Here is a 9,710-nt window from a genome sequence, read left to right on the forward strand (position 1 = left end):
AGAGTGTCATCTTCTGGGAAAGAAATCGGGTTTACTCAGAAGAGTCCTAGAAGAAGATTCATACTTGTGAGCTTTTCGTATAGTCAAGAAAGAAGGCAACTTTCCACTTTGGGTTTATCAGGTGATTCATTGTGAAACTTTGAACCAGTGAAATAAATAGAAAGTAGAGTGAACATGCTCATATTGTTTTGGACTGAAGTTCCAGTGTTAACATTCCAGCCTCCTTGGTTGAACTTATAATATTAATATGCATTGCTTAGAGGTGCTTCTGCCTACTGTAAGAACATAAAAAGGGCCCTACTTGATGAGACCAGTGGTCCCTCTAGTCCAGGATCCTGTCTCACACAGTGGCCACTCAGTTCCTCTGGAAGGCCAACAACAGGGCATAGAGGCCGAGGCCCTCGCCTGATTTTGCCTCCTGCCTCTGGGAATCAGAGGTTTAGTGCCTCTGAACATGGAGATTCTACTCAGACACTATGACTAATAGTCACTGATAAACCTATTCTCCATGAATCTAATCCCCTTTTAAAGGTGTTTACTCCTGTGGCCATCACTACATCCTCTGGCAGCGAATTCCACTGCAGAACTCACAACAAACGCTTGATACTCCCACCTTTGAACTAATATAAATTAAGTGGGTGATGCAGCCTTGACCTGCAGTGTGGCTAAAGCTCACGGAAGATAGGAAGAGGAGAGGAACATTTCTGCCCACTCCCCCCTCATCCTCAAGAGCAGTTCTTCATGAAGAGGGACAGGAGAAATCCATCCCACAAACTTTCCATTCACAGCTCACGTAGAATCCCACCCAATGTTTTCAACAGGCATAAAATGAAAGCTGCATTCCTGAAAGGGATGGATGCAGACATAACGATCAAGGGGTGGGGGGTAGAAACCTTGTGGCTGATGATGATGAGCCTATCCTCTTTGTGCGCAATCTCCATTTAGAATGTGACTCACAAGTAAAGTTCAGGGCTATTTTTGGGCAGGAACGCACAGGAACGGAGCTCCGGCTGGCTCCCAAGTTGGCCACGCCCAGCAAGAACTCATTAGCATAATAGGCCACACCCAACAGCAGAAATTCATTAGGATTGGCTACATTAGGGGTATGTGGCCTAACATGCAAAGGAGTTCCTGCTACAAAAAAAGGCCCTGGGTTTTGACAACAGACAAGGTAAACAGAATAACAAGCAAAAGGTGTGTGTGGCTGGATAACCACACTTCTGGTAACATGTGGGTGCGGCCTAATGTGCTAATGAGCTGTGCTGTCAGGATGTGGCCCAATATGCTAATGAGTTCCTGCTGTTGGGTGTGGCCTATTATGCTAATGAGTTCCTGCTGGGCTTTTTCTACAAAAAGAGCCCTAGATGTTTAATATTTGAGTGGGGGTTTTTTTGAGGGGGGAGTGTCAATTTGAGGGAACACTGGTCATGCCTAAGCCAGCCTCCGTTTGAGGTGTGGCTTGGCCTCGGGTGTTTCTTTTCGGTGCCAGAGTCCTGCCCTCCAGGAGGCGAAGGAGAGGGTGCTGAGTAAGACCTTGGCTAATTGCCAGCTGCCATCTTTGAAGAACAGCAACTGACTGTTCCGGAGACAGACTGTGTCATGAATCCATTTTAAAGGGGAAAGCCCCAGCAGCACCACAAATTATGCTCAGAATGAGCACAACCACATGTGGATGCCTCTCCATGGCAGGGTGGGGGAGGGGGTATCCTGCTTTCCATGCGGGGGGGGATCCCCTGTACAGAAGGCAGGACCCCCATGCATTAAAAAAAGGAGCATCCACGTGCTGTCGTGCTAATTCCAGGCACCGTTTGTGGTGTTGCTAGAGATCTCCTCTTTAAAACAGATTAGAAGTGAACACGATTGCAATCCAGCTCAAAGGAGAAGGTGGATGTGGACACTCCTCTGCTGCCGCTATGGGGGGAGGGTAGAGCCAAGCGTTTTCAAAATGGTGCGGGGCAGCTCGTTGCCATGTGCCAGCGCCGTTCCCCCACTTTAGCCGTTTAAGGGGCTTCCACCTCATTTTCCCTGCTAATCCATGCTGTCCTGCTACAGGGCAGCTCAGAAGGTGAAGGGGGTCAACACAATGGCCTTTGCACCTGTGCTTTTGCATAGACTTGAAGGGGGGAAGAGCCGGGGTGGTGGTGGTAGTGGGCCATGCCAGCTGCGGCCAGCACAGGAACTGGGTGGGTGCTGATGCTGCTACTGCAGCCGCTGACCGTTGCTCCCATGGCAGGGGCGCACTTTGGCACCTTGGCGTCAAGGCAGCCATGTTGACTGGCAGTGCCGAAAAATTGCTGGAGAGCTCAGTAAAGCACAAAATATAAACCAGTCACAGAGAGGTAGTCACAGAGCTCATTGCTTCATTATATGGGGATTTATTTGTCCATTCTGCCCTTGCTGAAATAGTTGTGAAACCTTGGCAAAGAGAGGCTGGAGAGTCTCACCGGGTGATGTGTAGCAGCTCGGTGCATCTGGATTTAATAGAGCTGTTAAGCATTCCTGGACTCTTGGCCGTGCTTGTTGTTTTCTTTTATCAGCTCCGGGTTTCAAGCAAAGAGAATTAAAAAAAAAACAAAAAAAAACCCACCACAGTAATAGACTCATGAGCCCAGATCAGTGCTTAAAACATTTTCCATCATCGATAGTTTTACCGGTATTAGGTGGGAGGTCAGAAAGGAAGAATAAGTAATGGCTGGCTGCTTTGCATACTCTCTGGCTGTACTATGGAACCTGGACGGCTACATCATCCATCACATTTTCTACACTCTGCCTCTTGCCAAAGGTCATCGTGTGCAATTCCTGGAGTGGTGGGAGCTCAAGTCAGGATTGGCTGGCCTTAGAAGAAATTCCATTGGAATCGAGTCTGGTTTAGAATCTTCCGGAACTGATAGCAGAGGGTATTGCGTTTCCTCATAAGGTTCTATTTGGCAGTCAGCAGCCAAGTCCAAATCATCACATTGTTATGAGTTGCTGCCTCAGTGGATTTCCCCAGCACTCTTGTGAATTCTCCACACTCCCTAGGCTGGTACATGAAATGCATTTTGTGGACAGGGGAACACACAGACAGCAGGAGGCAGGGTTGTGTCTTCCTATACATATTCAGCCCAGCATTGGCAGAGAGTAGGGTTCGCCTGGAGAAAATGGCTGATTTGGAGGGTGGACTCCAAGCCCCGCCCTCCAGTTTGGTGTAGTGGTTAGGCGCGCAGACTCTTAATCTGGGAGAACCGGGCTTGATTCCCCACACCTCCACATGCAGCTGCTGGTGTGACCTTGGGTCAGTCATAAGTTCTTTCAGAGCTGTTCTCTCAGGGACAGTTCTTGAGAGAGCTCTCTCAGCCCCTCCTACCTCACAGGGTGTCTGTGGTGGGGAGGGGGAGGGAAAGGAGTTTGTAAGCTGCTCTGAGACTCCAAGTGAAGGATGGGGTATAAATACAATCTCTTCTCTTCTTCTTCTTCACTACCTGAAGGAGTCTCAGAGCATTTTATAATCTCCTTTCCCTTCCCCTCCCCACAACAGACACCCTGTGAGGTAGGTGGGGCTGAGAGAGCTCTCTCAGCCCCTCCTACCTCACAGGGTGTCTGTGGTGGGGAGGGGGAGGGAAAGGAGTTTGTAAGCTGCTCTGAGACTCCAAGTGAAGGATGGGGTATAAATACAATCTCTTCTCTTCTTCTTCTTCTCCCCAGGCTCCACCCCCCCCAAATCTCCAGGTATTTCCCAACCCAGAACTGGGAACCCTACCAGAGAGCATACTCATCTTTGCCCTTATGCTCTGCCCACACAAATGAGAAGCCTTGAAAAGCAACTGAGAGGAACTAATATGTGCATACTTTGTCTAGGCTCTGTGTCAATGGCGGTGGTGGAAAATGTAATCAAGTAGCAGCCGACTTACAGCAACCCTGTACGGTTTTTAAGGCAAGAGATGAACAGTGGTGGTTTGCCATTGCCTGCCTTTGTTTAGCAACCCATTACCTGTTCACAGATCTACCATGCTTATAAGACACTCACACAGTAAGATCTGGAATACGTAGGGCACATATTGAAATGGCAGAAGGTGCCGATCTATTGGCAAAACGTGTACTAACTTCAGCCATGGTCTAGACTTTTAAACATCAGCTTCACCAATTTGCTGCTAGACTGAAACCCCTACAGTGTGTAACAGATAATCTTCATGCTAAGAAAATTGCTTTAAATATAAGCACTGATGTGAACATATCTTTAAATAGGACAAAGAATTATTGATAAACCCAAACATTTGCTGCAAACCATGCAATAAGCATGGCCATATGCTATTATTAAAGCTCTTTTCCTAGTGATTGCTAATAGTATCTAAGCTTTTTTTTTGGCAGGGTGAGATTTCAAACAAATAAATGAATTTTTGTCTTTTCCAAACTAGCAATGTTTAAAAATAATGGTCTGGCTTTGGTCTCACAAATTTACGATCTCGAAGATTATACCTGATATACTATTATGGCTGAGTGAATGAGTATAAGTTATCCTTTGTCCTCATTATTACAATCGTTTTCTCTGTGCTGTCTCCTAGACTCTCTCCTGTAGAGTAAAGGAAAGATGTGTTTCTGTCTGGAAGGACTTTCCAAGAGTGAGCAGCTGGGACTTTAGGCAGAGTCCTTTGATCCTGGGAGCAGGTAAACAAATTTGCCTTCTCTCTTGAAATCTAATTGGCTCCAGTTTGAAGACACTTATAAAAGATTTTACAGTGCTTAGACTACTTCCTCAGTTGTGGCTTATGGATGTGAGAGTTTTTTCAACCCTGTTCCATGATTCTGGGCTTTGCCCATTTCCCCAAAACAGGAAAATCCAGAGAGGGGAAAAGATAGTTACTTCTGCATCCACACCTTGTTGGATATTGCACTTCCATTGTGCTCCAGCAATCGTTCACAACCTGGATTGTGTTGCCCATGGAGCAAGGTGTGGATGCAGGTTTTTAATGTTTTTGTCTTGGAGTTGGCCATGTTTTGGGATTCTTCAACTCTTTCTCAAGGATATCTGTATGGGACAGATCCTCCAAAGAAGAAGAGTAGGTTTTCTTCTGTTCAACTGTTTTCTGTATCTCCCTAATTTTTAGTAAGGGCAACTTCATACTTTGTTGCCTCTGTGTTTCCAGCTGTACCCAGGAATTCCAGGAAGGAGGGATGCCAAGGGGGAATGGGGGTTACCATGTAAAAGATCAGGAGACCTTTGGTTGGCTGAGCGTGCCGGAGCCAGAGAAGCAATCATCAACGAGGATGCATTGACAAATAAGACCAGAAACATTTAAGGATGCTGAGTCTTGTACTAGCTAAGATGGGGTGGGGTCATGGCTTAGTATAACAGAGCACCTACTTTACATGCATAATGTCCCAGGTTTAATCCCAGGCATCTCCAGTTAAAGGATCTCAAGTAGGAGGTGTTGGGAAATACCTCTTTCTCTGCCTCTGATGGTCATTGCCAGAAAGCAAACAGTTAGGTGGACCAAGTTTGGTGTAGTGGTTAAGTGTGTTGACTAATCTGGGAGAATCAGGTTTGATTCCCCACTCCTCCACTTGCAGCTGCTGACCTTGGGCAAGCCATAGTTCTGACAAGAGCTGTCCTTGAAAGGGCAGTTCTTGAAAGAGCTCTCTCAGCCCCACCTACCTCACAGGCTGTCTGTTGTGGGGAGGGGAAGGGAAAGGAGTTTGTAAGCCGCTCTGAGACTCTGAGTGGAGGGCGGGGTATAAATCCAGTCTCCTCCTCCTCCTTCAAGTTTCAGGATAAGGCAACCAGTCCTGTGTCCTCAAATGTGGAAGCTTGAAATCTGCTCTCAAATGCAAATAGCCTACTGTTGCCAATTGACCCTGGAACCCCTGGACTAATCTATAGAGTGTGGATAATAAATCAGCCCCCCCCCCCAATCCTTCAGCCACTCTCGACAAATGGTCCTGCTAGCCTAGTGTGAAGAAGACAGATTGAAGGAATCATGGTTCAGTTTTCTAGTTAGATTCAGGCAACGAAGCTCAGCTCAGTCAGTTTCTCCAGGCTAATTTCCCAGCCGGCAACTCATGCGCTATTTCCAGTGCAAGACAGGAAGTGAACAAGAATTGCAGAATAAATTGGATTGATTTGGGACAAGCTGACATTTCCTCCAAATCATTCTCACCGAGGATCCAAGACTGCTGCTGCAAGCCTTCGCAGGCACAGAGGGAGGTGGCTGCGGGCCAAGAGGATCATGTGCTGATCTAGCTTGACTTCCGAGCTTCGTGTCTGGCAGGCCCCGTGTGTGTTTTGAAACCCCGTCTCAGTCAAGATGTAAGAACGTCCCCCTGCAGTTCCTGATTCAGAGACCTCATCTGCAGCAGAAGCATCTTTCGTTCCGCATTTCACCCCCCCCTGCCGCTTACACAAATTAATGGCTAAATAAGACAAGTATGCACAGTGTTCTATTAACAATGCCGTGTTAAGTCTGATACACTTCCTCATTCCCATTCTACGTTGAGTATCAGTTCCCTCTCATAGCCCAGTGCTTGAATGATGACAACCTCAGGATCCATCGTTCAATCCTACTATTGAAAATTCTCTCTAGTTCCCCAAGCAGCTGCATTGATTTAGCGCCACAGTCAGCCACTAGTGTTACTGGTAGGACATTTTGCAGAGGTGACGGAGGGCAGCTGGGCAGGGGGCAACACCCTGGGGAGACTGGCTTGGGGGTTATCCTTTCCCTTTATCTGGTTCTCTCTCCGTGCCTTTCTTTGGATTTGGTTTCTTGAATACTTTTTCAAAAAAACAGCTTTGGATTTCCATTCATCATCCTGCAGAGCTGTCCAGTAACTTCAGGGTATTTGTCTAACCATGGTTTCCCAAGATCTATTTGTTTATTTATACCCTGCCGTACTCACTGAGACGCCAGGCCAATGACAAAATCAATCAGACAGCGTAAGACATCCAGTGAGCAGTGCCATAGGGCTAGGATTTCTGAACCGGAAAGCAGACAAAGACACAAAAATGTCTAAGGCCTGACAAAGCATAATGCAGGAAGTGGGTTACAAAGGTAGAATGGTGGTAGAAAGTGGCATCAAGTCCCAACCAACCTATGGCGACCCTGTAGGGTTTTCAAGGCAAGAGCTGTTCAGAGGTGGTTTGCTGTTGCCTGTCTGCCTGTCCTTCGTGACCCTGGACTTCCTTGATGGTGGTCTCCAGTCCAGATACTAACCAGGGCCCGGCCAACCCTTCTTCTGAGATCTGACAAAATCAAGCTAGCCTGGGCTATCCAGGTCAGGACACAAAGGTAGAATGCAATGCAGTAAAAACATACAACAAACATCGCAATGGACTACCATCCGATCCCCTTTCAAAAATGACCTCTAAAAATTCTAACTAAAATTCTTATCTCTTCTTTATAAAGATCCCCTTCCTGCCCTGCTCTTAGGATCCTGCAGCTGTATGCAAAGCTGATGCTGTTACCACTGATCACTGAGGCCCCTCTGAGATGTCTCCTCCCGCTGACCCTCTTGGCCCGCAGGTAAATAAGATTCATGCACAATTATTCCTTCAGTTGTTACTGTTTTCCCCCGTCATTTCGAAATATCATTATCTTGTGAAATCTCCCGATGCGACAACTGAATCATTGCTTGGTCTTTCTACCTGAGCCTGTTTGCATCTGCAAGGATACTCAGTCTCTGACAAATCATTGCTTACGGGGCGTTGGCAGGGAAAGTATGTAAATATGTCACTGGGGCATTTCATTCCACATATTTTTTCAGACCGATGGCAGCAGTCTGCAAACTACCTCACAAGTACATTTTTCTGGACCAGCATGGGCCCTGAAAAAGAAATTGCACGTTTTCAGCTTGAAAGAGGGAAATGCCAACTGTGGAAAACATATATTTATTCACTTACTTTATTTATAGCCCGCCTTTCTCTCTGAGACTCAAGGCAGATTGAAGAGTAAAAGCAATGAATTTTTACAGCATAAGACATCCAACGAACAATGCAACAGCACTAGAATTAGAAGACAATATGAATCACAAACTCCCTAAGGTATATGATGATCAGTGTAGTAAATGAAATTACTGCAATGCAGCTAATTACTACAATGCACTATTGGAGCTGCGGTGGTTAAGACGCTGACCTGCAGGCTGTGGAAGGTCGGTAGTTCAGCAGTTCGAGACCCGAGTGTGCCGCATGACGGAGTGAGCTCCCGTCTCTAGTTCCAGCTCCTGCCAACCTAGCAGTTCGAAAGCAGTTCGAAAGCAAGAAATTGCAAGTAGATAAATAGGTACCGCTTCGGTGGGAAGGTAACAGCGTTCCGTGCGCCTTGGTGTTTAGTCATGCCGGCCACATGACCACGGAAATGTCTTCGGACAGCGCTGACTCTTCGGCTTTGAAACGGAGACGAGCACCGCAACCCTAGAGTCGGATTTGACTGGCTTTCGAGCAAGGGAACCTTTACCTTTACCTTTACTATCTAACAGGGGTGGCCAAACTGTGGCTTGGGAGCCGCATGTGGCTCTTTCGCACATATCGTGTGGCTCCCGACAGGGCAGCTGGGGAAGGAAAGCTGAGGCATGCCTCTCCCAATCGGTCTTCCCTTCCCCAGCCAGCATTCCTCTCCCTGGGCAGGCTTGAGATGGTGGGGAGCAGAGGAAAAAAGCAACTTTAACTTTAAATGCATTCTCAAAGGTACCCCCCCTGCTGGCTGGCTCGGAGAACACATTTAAAGTTAAAGTTGCTTTCTTTCCAACTCCCCCCCCCATCTATTTACTTTCTTTCCACCTTTCTTTATTGCTCTCTTTCTCCCCTCCCTCCCCATCTAAAGTTAAATACCATTATCAATATCTGTTTTTACCCCTTTTGTGTTTATTTTTGGCCGTTTCGTTTCACGTTAATAAAAAGCAAATTTGCATATTTTCCAATGAAAATGTGTGGGTTATATTTGTTCATGTCTTGCGGCTCTCAAACATCTGACGTTTATTCTATGTGGCTATTACGTCAAGCAAGTTTGGGCACACCGATCTAGAATAATCATTGCAGTTAGACTAGAACCCTGTTCCATTATAATGGCGCCCTCTTCAGCTTCTCCGTCCTGCTACAGCTCTAATCCCCTCATCAAAACGCCCTTCTGAACCGCACTGTTGCACACATTCTGCAGCATGATACAAGGACGGGGAGCCTTCCTGGTCTCCTCGAGCACAGGCCGTGCCGCAAGGCAGGAGCCACCATGGAGAAGATGCATGAATGGGCAGTTCCTGGTCATGCACCTGTGATACCACCAAACCACTCCTGCCCTCCCAATCTTTTGGGCAGTTTGTGTACTGTTTTTGCTACATTTAAAGGGCGAGGTCAGCCTTAGCCCTGCTTATGAGCAAGTTGATAAGCTGGGATCATGCTATCAGAGAAGAAGAAGAAGAAGAAGAAGAAGAAGAAGAAGAAGAAGAAGAAGAAGAAGAAGAAGAAGAAGAAGAAGAAGAAGAAGAAGAAGAAGAAGAAGAAGAAGAAGAAGAGCTGGTTCTTATACCCCACTTTTCTCTACCCTAAGGAGTTTCAAAGCAGCTTACAATTGCCTTCCCATCCTCTCCCCACAACAGTCACCTTGTGAGGCAGGTGGGGCTGAGGAGAGTTCTGAGAGAACTGGCCGAAGGTCACCCAGCGGGCTTCATGTGGAGGAGTGGGGCCCAAGCTCACAGTGTGGGGTGGGTAATCAAACCCAGTTCTCCAGATTAGAGTCCACTGCTCTTAA

Source organism: Gekko japonicus, unplaced genomic scaffold, assembly GCF_001447785.1.
Source record: "Gekko japonicus isolate JY-2015 unplaced genomic scaffold, Gekko_japonicus_V1.1 scaffold237, whole genome shotgun sequence".
Classification (NCBI taxonomy): Eukaryota; Metazoa; Chordata; class Lepidosauria; order Squamata; family Gekkonidae; genus Gekko; species Gekko japonicus.